Source organism: Tinamus guttatus, unplaced genomic scaffold (assembly GCF_059628265.1).
Source record: "Tinamus guttatus ecotype Peru unplaced genomic scaffold, ASM5962826v1 Tinamus_guttatus_pri_ptg000370l, whole genome shotgun sequence".
In the NCBI taxonomy this organism is placed as follows: domain Eukaryota; kingdom Metazoa; phylum Chordata; class Aves; order Tinamiformes; family Tinamidae; genus Tinamus; species Tinamus guttatus.
Window position 1 is genome coordinate 288243 of NW_028288904.1, and position 9711 is coordinate 297953.

Consider the following 9711-nt stretch of genomic DNA (forward strand, 5'->3'; position numbering starts at 1 on the left):
GGGCATCAATGTCTTCTGTAATATTCATGGCACATATTATATATATATGTGCTATGAATAGTTTTCCAGAATCTAAAATTTAGATTACAATGACACATAAATGTGTTGAGAACTGTATTGCTGAGTAAATCCTAATGAGAGGAGTATATTACAAGAGTATTCAGGAAAGCTTCACTGAGTTGGTGCCACTGAATTTGTGGTAAGGATATTTTTTGTATATGACAGATGTCTTTTTAAGAATATATGAGACAGATTTGACATATAATCATTTAAAACAACGCAGGAAAAAAAAATAGAGCAGATACCCTAACGGGTTGGAAAATACTCAGGCAGGCAGCCCACATTAAACTCTGTGTTTTGATGTATACAGCTCCCTGCCCAAAGTAACTGGTAGGAAACAAATTTAGGTGCTTACATCAGCTGCAGCTATGCCTTTGATGCTCTTAGAGGCCTGAGGACACTAGTGTCCCTCATTAAAAGAAAGAAGATCAGGGCTGTTTGTTTCACTGGGTGGCAAATTAGTAGCTTCTGCTCTCAGAAAGGTTTCTAAAGAAACTGACTTCTGAGCATATTCACAACTCCACTAATTATTGAGGTGAATGCAATTTTCTATAACCAAAAGAAAAACTTAGAAAAATAGAGTGCCATTTGTATGACAGGCTCTTTAAAAACAGGAACAAGCAACTCATCAAGGAAATCTTGTCCTGAACACTGCCTTATCCTTCTCTGAATCCAGACGTGCAATTTCCTAAGGTGAGAGCCAGAGACCTAGTGAGAGCCCATCTCTGGCCAGCATGCCCCATGACTAACTGAGAGAACAGAAATACATGAGGCCAAATTAATGCCTATAGAACAGCAATTAGGAATTAACACTGACAGGTTTTAGATCACAAATAAAACTGCCTCTGCAGAAAATCCTCCTCTTCATTCCAAAAGGTGCTAAATCCCCAAAGCATATGGAAAATTAAGCGTGTACCTTTTCCCACAGAACAATTCTCCCTCGCCTAGTTTCTATGTATGGTATGCTGGTCCTTCCTGGGAAAATCACTGTGAAGTTCCACATATATGGGTGACTGCAACAGAAATAGTAATTAATATCTCCTGCTATTATTGAGCAAGATAGATACTGCAACATGCCTATTCACATTCATATAAGCCATTTTCAAGATTAAATTAAATGAATGAATATATATCTGTGAGTAAGTGTAATCTATACCTCATCTCCAAAACTATTTTGCAAAGTTCCAGGAAATCACACAAGTGTTGACAAGGCAATGTGTAACCTTTAGCAGGCAAACTATGATAAACATTAAAAAAAATCCCACAGCTTTGAAGGAGATTTGAATGAGGCTGTATTTGAGCATTTTTATGCTCAAAAATACGAGTATTTTTTGTCCTGTAATTCTAAACTTGGGTATGAATAGAGTAATTCTGCATATGATTAAATGAACTTGTTAGTTAAAATTAAGCCAAAGCACTGTATCTCTGCAACAATTTACAATTATGATGCATGTCTGTGCTTTTCTCTGTGAAACTTTGTAATTGCATCTAGAATTCTTCAGCCTACAGATGGTATAAAAAATTGCTTGAGAGAAAAGATGAGACCAAATGATTTTTCTATATATTTTATCATATTTTCTTGTATATGTTGGCATACTCCAGTTTCGCTTTTCTTTGTCATCAAAATCGAGGGCACAGTTATAGTTAAGGAGATTCTTGGCAACTGTGTTTACTACTGGCACAATTTCTCTATGGATTATTTGCACCAGCTCTAAACTAAAATACGAAGGTGAAATGATTTCTCAAGATTTTTACAAACTTCTCCTCTAATGGTAACTACATTTTTGGATAATTTGATATGGCAAGGGATGAATAAGCTCAAGCCAGGCTTTAGAAGACCATGAAGCAGGGAAAGCAGCACAGAGAGGGACAGCAGACTTCCTAGAGGAGCCGAAAGAACAGGCTAGAGACAGCACAGCCCTTCCTAGGAATACGGATATGCTACAGCAGTTTGGTCCATTAGTCCAGCATCTTACATCGGATAGATGAAATCCTCAAATGCCCCAGAGAAGATACAGGAATTCTTGTAAAGACAGTTATGGAATAAGTCGTCCTTAAACATAGTTTCTTCCTTCATGCTATTTAACAGCCATTTCATGATATGAGGCATTGTTTAATTTTATCTACCATAATTATGGATTGAGTTTATTCTCTTTCCTACAAATTAGCGCTTCAGAGCATTATACATTTTGATTCTACATATTAATCCCACACAGTTAGAATAACACTGGTGTTGATGCACCGGCAAACACACATTGAGCTTTATCCTCTCAAGCAAGAAGGAAGCTAACAGGTATCAGAAGGCTTTATTTTCTGGAAAGAAAGGAGTTATTCTCTGAGACCAAACAATCTGTAAGGTTCCTTTTTCCCCTTTGGAGCCTCTGAATAACAATAATCCCCCTTCTCAGCTAAAGAGGACTGGATGTTCCCTAAGGAGTTTGAAATGAGAAGATTACTGAAGAATGACAGGGGTGACCATCCAAATGTACTTGGTACATACAGCTGGGCTGAGAATCAGAGATAAAGCTTGGGAGCCTGTCTCAGGATGGCTCAAGCTACTTGGAATAAATTCCCTGCTCACTCCCTAGCAGGAGCACAAAATGCTGACACTGTAAATACTATTCAAAATGTCTTCTTCATGCCAACATTTTAATAATCACATTTAATAGCACAGTCAGAATTGTGTAACATCAGGTGCCAGTGTGTAGGTTAATCTAGTTTTATGCACACAAGACAGCAGGATGTGCATCTTTCTGTGCAGAGGAGCTTTCACAAATAATTTAAGTCAGGATATGCCCCAAAAGATAGTTTGCAAAAGTCTTATACATAAGAATTTATATGTGCAGATTCATGTATGCTAAACTGAACCCCTTTTTAAAATAAGTAGGCTCTTAGTTGCCTTATGAGTAAATGTACATTCACCTCAATATATTTTTTAACTACCAGGGATAACAGCAATGTACAAATTATTTTTCACAGCATATTGTCCTAAGCTCTTTTCTTCTTACAGACACAACAGGCAACAGCAAGCTCTTTGTCCTGATTTCTGAAGTGCATCTGCGCTCATTTAAAATGGTAGTCAAACTTGGTTAGAGTATTTCCCTTCCGACGCTTGGCATTTATCTAGCTTGTCAGCTGACAGAAAGGGAATGCAGTGGGCTTCTAGTGCTTTTAAATTTTTTTAGAAAAGAGGACACTGCATGTTTAAGAAACAAAACACTGGTAGAATTACCCATTGTTTATAGAAAGTGATAGAATTAACACAAACCTAACAGAAAATTAACTTTGAATTCTGTCTGAGTGAGTGGCTGTATTTCACCTGCTCTTTAGTAAAATGCAAAAAGAAGTTAATGTTCCTAGATGCTTTCATCAACTTGCTTTGCTTTCTGAAGTGAACGGTCATAAAAGAAACCTTAATCAGTCCCCATGCTTCTTTAGTAGATACCAAATGACATTTGATAAATACAGAATTAGAGCAAATAAGGCAGTTGCTTGCTAGTTCTTTAAACTACATAGGATCTAAAGAAATCGCAAGCAGTGCTGAAGTATGATCTGCAACAGCTAAACCAGGTTGATCCCTAATTTGATAAAAATAATTCAGGACTATTCCCAGAAAATAAAATGCTGAAGAGTTAATTTGTATAGAACCATAACATTAATTTCCCATTTTAAACAAATTGAGCAAAATCAGGAAGTCAACTGCCCCTCACTGACTGGCCTGTTAATAGATTATGCAGGAAAAAGAGCTACATGACAGCGCTCCAATGCTAAGAGCCAGGGAAGACACAGTTATTGCCAGCTTGGAGGGACTTAACTACGAGCTGTATTTACACTGTGTGCGTGTAGATGCAGAGGAGCTGGCCTGAGTGCTCCCGGCTTCCCCGCAGCAGCTTCAGCCAGGACACGCTTGGCTTGTACAAGCCGGCACAAGCGGTGCCAGGGTCACACGTAGGTAAGTCCGTGTCTCACCATGGATGCATTACTGAGCATCCTGGGTGAAGAACAACTGGCCTGAATGATTTTGCAGCAGGACTCTTTCTCCTGTGGAGAAATTAGAGAGTCCTCTAGCTGGAGGGGAATGCAAGGGGTCAAGTTTCCCATGCCGGGAGGCAGGATCAGCTGAACGTGCCTGTCCTGTCTGACCTGTTCTTAAAGAGCTGGGCTGCGAGAAATCTGCACTGCATGGCATTACTGCTAGGAAGTTTCTCCTGATGTTTAACCTGAATCTCCCTGCACCTTCAGTTCATTATTTCTTATCCTATCCATCACACACATAGGAAACAAGTTGCTGTTTTGTCCTTTACAGAAGTTTTGGATGGTTCGGAAGCTTTTGATATGCCTCACCTCTTTTTTTTTTTTTTTTTCCAGGCCAAACACTCCCATTTCTTCCAGTATTTCCTTGTAGATCATATTTTCTACATTTATTACTGTACTTGTTGCTTTATTGTGGGATCTCTTCAATCAGTTCATGATTCTCTTGCAATACAGAACCAAAAACGTAATACGTCTCTTCTAGTCTAGTTTACTCTTGCTTCAGGATTTGGCCCAGTGCATCATTCTGAATAAATTCTCCACCAGCATTTTTTCAGGAAGTTATTAGAGTGAAGATGGAGAAGCCCTGCAAAATCTGCTTATTCAGAAATTTGTATTTCATTTTGGGGAAATCTGTGAAATACCTACATTTTATTTCTTATATCTGCAGCATTTTCAGAGAAAAGTACTATACCAAAACAAAACAAGGCAGTCCAGCAAAAAAAAAAGTTGGAAACATGCTTAGCATCATGCAAGAGTATTCATTTCATGCTTTGGAATTAGTCCTCACTCACGTGAGCAATTGTCCTGAAGACACCTACAATGCACCATGTATTTTAGCATTTCCATAGGGAGCTTTTTTCGCTACTTCTCCCATGGCTGAACCTATAATCCTTGCAAAAATTCTCAGGTCCTTCCTGACAACTGGGTCTCTCACAACATACCTCGCTGAAGGTGCCCAAATCTGTATTTAATGATGTTAACCTCTTTTTAATGATGACATGTATCATGCAAATGGTAAGAGAAAAATGGTCCTCATAGCATCTCAAATGGACACAATTCCTTACAGGAACAAGTAGGATAGAATCATTTTTTTATATTTGGACACTATGTATTGTAGATTCAGGAGTCTTTGATGCCTCCAAATGATTTTCAAAATTTACTGCTGCTGTTACCTTCTTGGTTCTTGATAGAGTGAATAAGGTAATGCTAATATGTGAGATGTACAGGAATTATTTTATAGTTATGCATCTATACTGGGATGCATAAACAGATTGTTTTCTGTAGCATATACGAAATAATTCTTGCCTCTCTTTGGGACTAAAGAAGTCCCATGTTTTGGGCAGCAAATACAGAAGATTTTTTAACAGAAGATTTTAAAGAATGATGTAGGTCTCATGAAGAGACTTCTCACAAAATCTATGAGAATGGCAAAAGGTCTGGAAAAACATGTATATTGCTTGTGTTTGTCTTCAGTCCACCATGACTCCAGCTGCCAGGAATGCTCCAGGAGAGGTATCCTGCTAGGAAGCAAGTAGTTTGAGGGACCCCGTGAGGTTCCCTATAACCTTGTCCTCTACTATTTCTCTGTGATACTATTTCTCGAGTGATATTTCAGTGAAAAAATGAATTTATTCATTTAAATGCTAAGACTTGCTAAGACATATATAGGGTCATCTAATTTATCATCTTTACTCTTCATGTAAATAAAGCCTATTAAAGAGATGCTCTGCCATTGAAGTGCAAGTTACATCATGTAGAGCATGAAGTCTCAGTCCTTGAATTGCAGCAGTCTCCATGAAAGCATTGTTTTCAATTGTTTTGGTATAGCACTGAAATTGTATTAAGATGCTCATTAAAGGATGATGGCACTTGGTGCTAGGAACTAATTTTACACAGAAGATATAAAGTAAGAAAAAATGAAAAATCTTAGTTTCATACACAGAGTGCAAGAAAGATGGTGGCAGAGATAAGAAAAGTATTATCATTCCCCAAGAATCCACACATTTTATTTGAAAAACAGCTTCTGCTGATATTACCTATTTCCCCAAATACAATTGCAGTTCTGAGAAAAGTCCAAGTGAGATACGGAATCCAAAATACATGACATACAAAGTCTAAACTCAAATTATTTGCAATCCAAATCACTTTTCTCCTCCTCTATCAGAAATTTGGTGTGGTTGCAGCTAGCGTAGTTCAGGGAGAGCTCTAGCTATATTGCATAACTGCATAATTAAGCAAGTCATTTTTTTTTTCCTATGCAAAACGTGAGGAAATGTTTCCGAGGCAGGGGATTTTCCCTACAGTTTGCAGGCCCCTGACTACCTATTGCTGCAGCTCATGCTCTGAAATATCCTGTCATTTGAAAAATCTTTTCATCCATGGTCACGGGCCAGACCACCCAATGCCCTTTCCCCCAAACCCTCTGCATGCTAATATAGGGCAAAGGGCTCATGGAAGCAAATTGCAGCGTGGAGGCTCTCCAAAGATACAACAAATGTTAGAAGAACAAGTGAATGTGCTGTGGTAAAACCAAGGGTGAACCACATTATGGGATCAAGATCCTTCCTTAGTTTTAGGTAATCTGACATTTGCAAAACACCTAGTCAACAGCATATTTATAGCCAAAGGGCAATAGTCTACAAACAAATATTCAACACACAAGTAGGTTTTGGACACTCACAGGTTTTGAGTTGGAGCAAAAAGCAAAAAGTAAGAGCAAAAAGCATCAATTAACTGTAAATTTACTTTGAAGCAGCTGATTCATAATTTACTTTTAATAGCAAAAGAGTAAGGAATAGTGGCAACAACTGTATTTTTAGTATTTCTAAGCACAATTAATTTCCTAGCTAGCAGATTAAGTTGCAACTGCATGACAAACCTTTCAAGAGCTGTGTGGATATATTTCATTATTCAGGGTTGATTTCTTGCCTTACTCTAGACAATGACTAATTTTCCACAGATCTCATTGAATTCAGAATTTCAGTCACTGGGTTTCTTTCATGGGCAATGTAACCCACAAACATCTGCATTATAGGGCAGCTGCTAGGAAGAAGCAGGCATGACTTTGGGTAATGTAATAGTCCTTTTAGGGACTTATGACATGCAATTATTGAAGGAGGAACAAAAACGTAACTTTTAAATAAATCATTAACAGAAGTTGTCATTTTCATTGCGTGCTACTGAATTGAATTGCCTGAAACTGTAACCTAAATTCCAAAAAGATCTTTGGGGTATTTATTGAAAAAAAAAAAGATTCTTAAACACATGCTAAAATTAAAACTTTATATGATACTGCTGCTGGACAGTGTTCAGTGCAGAACTGGCTTGGCCATCTTCATATTATCCTAGAGTTGGCACAACGGACACATCCTCAGGTAATTATATATTCCCTGGAGGAGACAGCTTGCAGCACACACTGAGCCAAAGATCCTTCCAGACTGTCTGCTCCTGAGCTTTTTCTCAACCAGCCCAATGTGCTCCAGGAAAGATGGATTCAAACCTAACTAAGCGCTTGGGAATTAATTCCAGGCAATGTCAGACAAGGATGGCAAGGATGATGGGCTGCAGGACGTCTCCCCACACTTAGTGAGCTTCGCCTGCCACTACGAATACAGGAAGGTTCCCTGGGTATTTTCTTGTAATATTTTCTAATATCATATTCAAATGCATCACTTTTATCTTAGCATCTTATCTATTCCTTGCCAAACACAGCTGTGCAAACACAGGAGCACAGAGCTCCTACATAGGTTAATTGTGTGTACATCATTCTGCAAGGTCCCACAAGCTCTTTCTTTTGCCTGTCATTAACAAATATGTCACCATTTCACACTCAGAGCATCCTAACTAACTGGCTCATGCTGAAATCCCTGAATGACAGGAGGACTCAGCTGTGTGCAACAAGTATTGACTCATACTCTGATCTCTGTGAGAATGTGCAGCACTCCCAGAACAAGGCCTGCCATTCCCAGTGAACTGGGACTTGGTTGGCGACTGGATGGGATATCTCCTGGTGTGCCCACAGCCACACGTAGCTTAACATAGCCAGCATATAAGCTGTATATATTTCCTGTAAGCTGAAAGGCTATTTCAAGCTTTCTTGCATTTCTATTCAATCTTCATTATGCCTATATGGACATCCTGTTGATGTTAGCTTAAGCTTGTGTTTAAAAGGTGACTTTTTTTTTTCCCACTGTATTCTGGAACAGGGGGTCATGCAAAGGAGGAAAATAGCAGCTCAGGAGGCTAATCCCTTGATCCCTTAAGAGCAGTGTTTGTTTAGCGCATGGGGAAGAAAGTGTGTGCGTATTCGAAGATATTGATGTTTGCTTTACATGTAATGGAAAAATCAGGGAGCTAAAGAATGAGGGCTGCAACAGCTGGTATTTCGTACCAGGAAGAGAACAGAGCTTTTCATGCATGGCTCTGGAGTTTAGCATGATCAGTTTGACTAATGAAAGGTCATTTCATGCCAAAGACCAAACCATAAGAAAAAGTATCATTCTTGACCAAAAATCATGTGAGGCTTAATATTGATCTGAACTTAGTGGAAGATAATCTTGCTTAGGGACTGTAAGTTAGCCTTAAGTGACCTAGTTGCTTTAAAATCTCAGTGTGTGGAATAAATTGTTTTGGGGTTTAACATACTGCCAAATTCTTCCAGTCCTTTCAGCTGAGGCATTCAGTAGGCAAGACACTGCCTTTCCAAAGTGCATTGTCGAACTGTAACATATGTTATATCACTTAGGAAGTTCTCAAGTACAAATGTTCAATAGTGCTAATCAGCTGGAGACTACTTGCCATGTATGGTTTATAAAACCAGACAGCAATGCATAAAACTAATGTAAAGAACAAATCGCATTTGCTAAGCTCAGCTGTTGGCAGATGCGCTTTGCTTTTAGCAGAGGAAAGCATATCCGAACAGAGAGATCTTAAGCAAACACAGAACAGTTAAGTCCTTGGTGGCTTTTATTTTAAGAATGTTTGCCTTAATATTTAAGCAATTAGCTTGATTTATCCATGACCTGCTATCTATACTGAAGCACAAAAGCTATAGCTTATTAATAGAGTAATTGAGGTACATAAAACCATGTTAATAGCAGCTTTATTCCCGCCACAGAAACTGGAAAGTGCAGGGTTGGTACGGAAATGAAAAACCGAGTCCTTAAAAAAGAAAATTTCCAAATGTATCTACATAATAGGCTGAATTTAGCAGTTCAGATGCCACTTTCCTGCTGTGAAACACAGCACCTGATCTCCAAAGTTTTTGAATATCCCTTACATGCGCAATCAGCAATGGCAGTCTCAGGCACACAACATTTAGGCGAGGCCAATGTTTCTGCAAGGGAAAAGTGACTATTTTCTGAAGACAAGGGCTTAATTTCCTTTGGAAACAAAATCTATCTGGACACTGCAAGCCTTTGCTTCTAGGAGACACTTCTAGAAATCACTTCATATAGATCAGTGCACGGTAAGGATAGGATTGTCTAACGTTACCCTCCTCATTTATGAGATTGCAGTGTTGCCTTTTCCCCCCGTCACCCGCTGTAATTCTAATGGAGATGCATGATAGGGGGGCTGCTCATGCAGCGGTTAGTGAAGCCTCCTTGTCTCGAGGAG